We start from the raw sequence: 7,257 nt of genomic DNA on the forward strand, positions 1-7,257 counted from the left end.
TTATCCATCTTCACAACCAGCAACAGCAGGTAGAGTCCTTCTCACTTTGCATCATCCTGACCTTCTTTTCTGCTTCCCAATTTTAAGGTCCCGTGTAATTACAGGGGGCCCATCTGAATAGTCCAGGATAATGGCCTCATCTCAAGGTCTTTATCCTAATCACAGCTGCAAAGTTTCCATTTCTATGTGATGTAATATATTCACAGGCTTGGGGAATTACAACAGGAACAACCTAGAGGGGGCATTATTCTGCTGCTGAGAACACTACTAACTAAGGTGCCAACTAATATTGGAATAAAGAAAAAAAAACTTGTCTACTTTCAACAAAGTTTAGTAAAATTAAGACAGTATAGGAAAGTGCAATGTAGAACAGCAAAGCAAGACAAAGTCAAATCAGAACCCTAGAAATGCTCCATTGATGACCATACTATTGCACAAGAACTAGTCAGTTTAGGGCTTCCCTGGTGGCGCAGTGGTTGAGAGTCCGCCTGCCGATGCAGGAGACATGGGGTCGTGCCCCGGTCCGGGAAGCTGGGCCCGTGAGCCATGGCCGCTGAGCCTGCGCGCCCAGAGCTTGTGCTCTGCAACGGGAGAGGCCACAACAGTGAGAGGCCCACATACCGCAAAAACAAACAAACAAACAAAAAGAACTAGTCAGTTTAGATTAGATTTCTTTATCCAGATGTTGCTTCCCCACCCTCCACCCACCCCCAGGTTGACTTTGATGGTGGAAATCTCATCCAGCCTGTGGTAGAGGAAGTGAAGGTGGTGGTGGAGTCGGTGCACCTGGGACACCACTAACTTCTGACTATGTACTTTCAGCTGGTCTCCATGGAACAGATGGGTTTTCTCAGACCCACCCTTGCGTAAACACCATGCGGACGGGGTGGGGTGGGCACGCCATGCTCCTTTCCTTGGAACTTGGCCTTGTAAAGAAGCAGGCATCAAAAGGTTAACCTGTCTGGGGCCTCCTGAACCAGATGTTCCGGGTCCCAGTAGAGAGCTTCCTGACTTTTGGTCACACATCCCCGGGGTCGGCCTAAGGCCCGTGCTGCCCGGGTTGGCTGTGGAGGATGAGCTCCTCAGGCAGAGCCATCTTGCTCTGTCTCCTCCAAACCAGGTTCTGACCAGAGAGCAATGTGTTCGTGTTTCTCAGGCTGGTGGAAAATACTCCCTCATCGTCCTCTCAGACTGGGGCAGCCCCTTCCCATGTTGGCCTGCTCTGGGTTGGGGAAGGGTTGGGAGGATGGGAGCAAGAGGAGCAGGGACAAGGAGGAGGAGTGGGAACAAAAAAGCCTGGGGAGAAGATAGGGGAGGATGGCGAGGAAGGGGAAGGCGGAAGCTGAGGAAGAATAAGGAGGACGATGACCAGAGCGTGAATGCCATGGAGGTTCTAGCCTCTGGTCCCAGAATGGCAGCTGCCCTCTCTTGAACTTCCCCTGACCTCATGCTGGACACACACACACCCCAGCCTCCTCTCTCATCCTCCAGACTTCTTTATTCCCACAAGAGCAGCCTCTCAGCCCCTGCCCCCTCCCATGCCCTGATTCTGGGGATCTTTCCTTTTTCCCTAGGTTTCCCCAGAGCTAGGCACAGATTCCTTACCAGCAGCCAAACCCTGGTCTGTGGTTCTGGAGAGTCCAAAGCATGGAAATCTCCCATGAGAAAAGGAAATGCAGGCCACATGGGGTCATGGGGTCACTCTGTGGAATCTCAATCCAGCTGTCCAAGTCACACTATGTTGATATTTGGGAAGATGTCAAACTTGTTTTAAAAAAAAAAATCTAAGGAGATCCTTGGTGCAGGTCATTGTTACATGGAGTAAATTGCACTATGAAATGCTAAACCAGGTGATCAATCTTCATTCTAAAGTAACTGATCAGCCCTAACAAGGGCAAAACAGGTTGTGAGTACTAATTACAGGGAATGAACAAAACTGGGGCAGATCTCACAAAGGCCCAGGTAGGAGAAGCTGCTTGGGCCAATGGCTAAGTAACCTCCTGTATTAGTCAGTTTGGGCTGCCATAAAAAATTACCATGGACTGGCTGGCTTAACCATAAATCTGTTTTCACAAATTCTGGAGGCTGGAAGTCCAAAATCAAGATTGATGTTCTCACCAATTCAGTTTCCGACGCGAGCTGTCTTCATGGCATGCAGATAGCAGATGCCTCGCTGGGTCCTCACATGGCCTTTTCCCCTTGCTTGAGCTGGGGTAGGGCAGGAGCCCAAGCTCTCTGGTATCGCCTCTTGTAAGGACACTAATTCTATCAGATTAGGGTCCCAAGGCTATGACCTCATTTAATCTTAATTACTTTCTTAAAGGCCCCTTCTCCAAATACAGCCCCACAGGGATTAGGGTTCAAGATATGAATTTGGGGGCGGGTAGTGGAACACATACATTCAGTTCCTAACACCCTCTCCAGCCTCCTCCTCCCATGAAGCTGTTTGCAGCTCTCAGCTCTGGTCCCTGGGAACTTCCCAGGCACTGGGGCCTCAGATTCCTCTCCCCACAGACTTTCTCCTTCTCTCTCTCTGACTCAAATGCCTCAACACGGGGCACAGCTGTTGACTGGCTGACACTCAAAGGCAGTGGACTGAGTTGCTTTCACCTGGCTGACTTTCAGAAGAGAGGGGCCACCACTGACTGATATGTTTGCAGAAATGTGTTCACTGAGGAGACTGGCTGTGGTGGCAGAATAATGCTTCCCCAAAGATGTCCACATCCTGGTCCCTGGAATTTGTGAACATGTTACTTGACATGGCAAAAGAGACTTTGCAGGTGTGATTAAATTAAGGACCTTGACATCGGGGGGAGGGTTATCCTGGTGGGTCCAATGGAATCACAAGGGTCCATATAAGTGAAAGAGGGAGGAAGGAGAGTTGGTGTCAGAATAATGTGTTGTGAGAGCAACTTGATCAGCCGTGACTGGCTTTGAAGATGGAAGGGGGCTGTGAGAGTAGAAGGTGAGCATCTTCTAGAGGCTGGAAAAGGCAAGGAAAGAGATTCTCCCCTAGAGCCTCCAGAAAGAACCTCAACTCCACTGTTACATTAATTTTAGCCCAGTGAGGTGCATCTTGGACTTCTGACCTCCAGAACCACAAGATAATAAATGCGTGTTTTTATAAGCCACTAACTGTGTGGTAATGTGTTACAGTAGCAACAGGAAACACCTACTTTGGACATTGGTGGATAGAGAGGATTTAGAACCAGTTTTGGTGGCTATTTCTTACCATGGCTTTAGATCAATTACTCTACCCCCAGAAATATGAACTTTCAAACTTTTCAATTCTCAGTGGAGATAATGTAAATAATAATGGATGATGTACCCACCAGCCCTGTATAAGAGGTTGAAACCTTCACCCTGTGCTCAGGGATAAACATCTAGTATGCTCCGAGGTTGGGTTGTGCACGTGTGTATATTTGAGGCAGGGTTGCAGTGGCTTGGGCACTGGATTTATAATGTTATCCACAGGGCTGGCTGTAGGGTGCTGGGTACGGGGGGGGGGGGTCTTTTGCCATATCTAAGCCATCTAGTATCTGAGCCCCCTTTGTTTGTATGAGGAACTTCCCACAACCTGCAACTTTTAAGGATCACGTACTTGCTTTCTTAGTTTTCCTAGGGGCTAAGATGTGGGTCTATTACCAAGAGTTGGCAAATCCCCATCAGCAACAACTACTCCAGCATTTGACAGAAGTTGAGAGACACAAGGACTAGGCCCCGGGGAAATTTTTTCTGTCCCCTGCAACAGAAGAATCTCCCCACCTCAAGATCCTTAGTTTAACACCGGCCAGGTGCAGCAGAAGCCATGGAGCCATTGGAGGTGTCTAGTGTCCAGGGCCAGTAGTGTCACCTGTGCAAAGCTACAGGGTCTGTCACTCAGCAGGGGGCACTTGTGTCCTTTCCATTTGGTCCGTGTGCTCCCTTCCATTGGCCTTTCTTATTCCTCCCTGTTTGTACAGTCTGGTTCTCCAGTTTGATGGAGATTCTCTGAGCTATTACTATCCCTGGAATAAAGCATATTTCAGATGAAATGAGCCAGAATTTATTTCTGATGGCTGCAGAGAGAGAAAGGAGGGGAAAGGGGGAAAGCAGGGGGGGAAAGGGGGAAAGCAGGGGAGGAAAGGAAGCTTCTTCCTGGAAGTTAGCTGGGTGCTGAGTTCCTTTGTTGTTGGCTCCAAGATTCTCCGGAAGAGTCAACTTCCCCCTTAAGCCAAAGGCACCCTCAAGGATCAAGTTACACCACTCCTTGCCCTCTGGTCTGAAAGCACAAGTTGGCTGCTTTCTGCAGTTTCCCCCCTCCCCGCCCTCAGGTCTAACCCAGTCTTACCCTGTAAGAGAAAACCAACCAACCAACCAACCTCACTCTTCAAGCAAACAAGTCATCTTTCTATCCCTTATCTTGGTCATCAGCTTCTTTTTCAGAATCGTCATTTCTTGTATTCTGTATGGTGGGAAAGGAAAAACATGGTTCCTGGTATACCACGAGATTGAAGTAGGAAGGACGTGCACAGAAAATATACCGAGTAGCACTCTGAGATGTAACCCTGAATCTGTATGTCTATACACAAGACACATACATAAATATATACTTGTATCCATTGTTTTACAATTTCTTTACTACTTAAAAAATTTTTGGATCAGCGTAACACACGATCCCAGAATTCCTGTCCCCGGCGTGTAACGCAGGACAAAAGGCAAGAATTCGAGGAGGCTGGCGAAATCCGCCGGTATCTCAGATAAAGGGTAAGAGGCGTGTTACCTCGGCTCGGTGGGCTCCCGAAGTGGGCGGGCAGGATGACGTCACTTCCCCCTTCAGCAGCCGGCCCGCCCATTGGTCATGTCGGCAGGGCGGGGATAGGGCGGGGATTGGAGGAGAGGAGCCGCCATAGAGGTCAGGAATGGGGCTTGGCTTATGTAAATCTTGCAGCGTAGGGGTACAATTCCCCGCGAGCCACTTCTCGGGCTGTGGAAGTTTTCCAGAGAAGTTGCTTGGATTTTGTTAGCAGAGTCGTTTGGAGGTTCTGAGAGGCGTGGAAGGGGAGGGTTGCGGAGGGTGGGTGGTGAGCGTGTGTGTACAGTGTAGGAGTCTAAGGCTGTACCGGGGCGCGGGGGAATACAGTTCATACTTACCTGGCAGGGGAGATACCATGATCATGAAGGTGGTTTTCCCAGGATGAGGCTCACTCATTGCACTGCGAGTGTGCTGACGCCTGCGATTTCCCCAAATGCGGGAAACTCGACTGCATAATTTGTGGTAGTGGGGGACTGCGTGCGCGCTTTCCCCCTGCAATTGGTGTTTTAAAAATAGAATTAGTTTGTACACATTACTAGATAAATATAACACGGGACTTGTTTCATTTTTTAGACTTTGTAAGTACTACAAAAGTAAGGTATTACTTGGTAGGGTGGGCCCCGGTTAGTACTTCCTTTTTCCTTTAAAGAAAGCCGCGTATGAACTTTTCATAGTAAATAATGGGGTGTTTTACGGAAGCCGTTTCTGATAGATTGTAGTGATTTACTTTTTCTATTTTAGTTGGTTCTTACTCTGGAGAAGTTACTCAGCATTGCCGCAGCTTTTTTTTTTTTTCAGACGTTAGGTTTTTACAACAAAACTTTACTAGAAGATGTGACGTGAGGGTTTATCCGGGGCGTAGCTATCTGAGTTTTTCTGGCAGTGCAGTGGTTAAAAATTTCTTTCGCAGTTGCGAAAGACGGGTGCAAGTTTCCGGAAGTCCCCGTCTCGCAATTATTGTAGTCTGCGCGCCAGAACATCCTGCTCCGTAGCAAGGCCAAGCCACTGCGTCAGAAAGTACGGCGATGACTCGCAGCCCATTGCTATCGCTTCCCGCAATAAGAAAAAAGCCCGCGCGTAGCAACGGCGACCCAACGCAGCCGCAAATCAATGAAATTAATTTATTCAAATGAAAAATACTGTGCGTCTGTTGAAAAAGGGGAGTGAGTAATCTCAGAGTGATGGGGAAACTATCGGTCTAATTTACTGCTTGGAGAGTTTGCAAGCAACACACATGAGGGCAAACTGAAATAGAGCCCACATGGACCCTGTTGAGTTAAAAACACGGAGCAGACAGCAGGGAGACCGCAGGAGTTAGCCTCCAGTAGACAGACTCACAGGGAGAAAAGAGAGGCTAACAGTAAATCAGAACTGGAAAGGAGATCTGTTCATCGTGCAGCACAGTACTGAGCAGTGCGGCCCTAGGCGGGGACTTCCTAAGGGCGGGAGAAATCTTTGAGAAGATGAGAAACTCATCTAGATAGTGCTTTTTCCAAGCAGGTATAGACTAAAGGGGAAAACAACAAAAAAGAAATCGTAATTCGTGAGGGCATGGGCTGGAGTACGCGGTACCATCTTCCTTGAGTAGCGGACGCTAGTTAGCCCCAGACGGAACGCTGCTCGGAACCACATCTCAAATCGTAAAAGCAATACCTGAAACGATCAAACTGTTTGCAAGTATCTTAACTGCATCCCTGAGCAAAGTTCAGCGTTTACAGGAACACAAAACTGTCCCGCCTCCAACAAGGCACCATTCACAATGCCTGGCGTTCCATCAGAGGTTTTGAGGTAGCCAAAGAAGCAGGAGGAATGACCCATAATGCAGAGACACATCGGTCATTTGCAAATGACCCAGAGCTGATATAGATGTTAGAATCACCAGAGAAGGACATTAAAACATTTATTCCACCTGTATTCCGTAAGTTAAAACAGTTAAATGTACACACGGAAAAACATTTAAAAATTCTCCTCTAACGTAAAGAGATGAAAATTACACCGTCTGAAAGGAAACGTAGTGCAAGGGATTAACAGCGAGCAATTTGAAAACGCAGAAGAAAAACTTTTGTATAGGAATTGCCTTGACTTTGCAGATCACTTGGCGTAGAAAGCGACAGTCCCAAATGAAAGGGGTGAGGCGTCCTGAGTTGGGGCGGTGAATACTCCGCGCAGGTGGTGCCATGGAGCGTGATTTCTGACGTCGCAGCTTGAGTAAGGGATTGCCGCCACCCGTGTGCGTGTGCCTTCATCCTCTGGCAGTTGTCCTGGAACGTACAAGGCAGGTGACTTAGTGAGAGCAGCCCTCCAGGTGCTGCAAAGAGACCAGGGGCACCAGGTAAAGACCGGGAGCAGGCGGAGATGAGGTGGGTGGAGATTCCGGGAGAGGGGCGCTGGGGAGGAACTGAAAGGGCAGGCGCATAAAAGCGACAGCTGAGACCTCGCTTATCAGATTCTAAGTCAAAGTC

The 7,257-nt window shown here is 48.5% G+C and overlaps 1 non-coding gene across 1 annotated transcript; it reads left to right on the forward strand.

Moving 5' to 3' along the window:
• Window positions 1-5,125: 5,125 nt before the first annotated feature.
• LOC132484756 (U1 spliceosomal RNA) lies at window positions 5,126-5,289 on the forward strand. The gene has a single exon (XR_009531308.1). It is a non-coding gene; the product is annotated as a U1 spliceosomal RNA (small nuclear RNA).
• Window positions 5,290-7,257: the final 1,968 nt, after the last annotated feature.

This window comes from Mesoplodon densirostris, chromosome 2, assembly GCF_025265405.1.
Source record: "Mesoplodon densirostris isolate mMesDen1 chromosome 2, mMesDen1 primary haplotype, whole genome shotgun sequence".
Taxonomy (NCBI): Eukaryota; Metazoa; Chordata; class Mammalia; order Artiodactyla; family Ziphiidae; genus Mesoplodon; species Mesoplodon densirostris.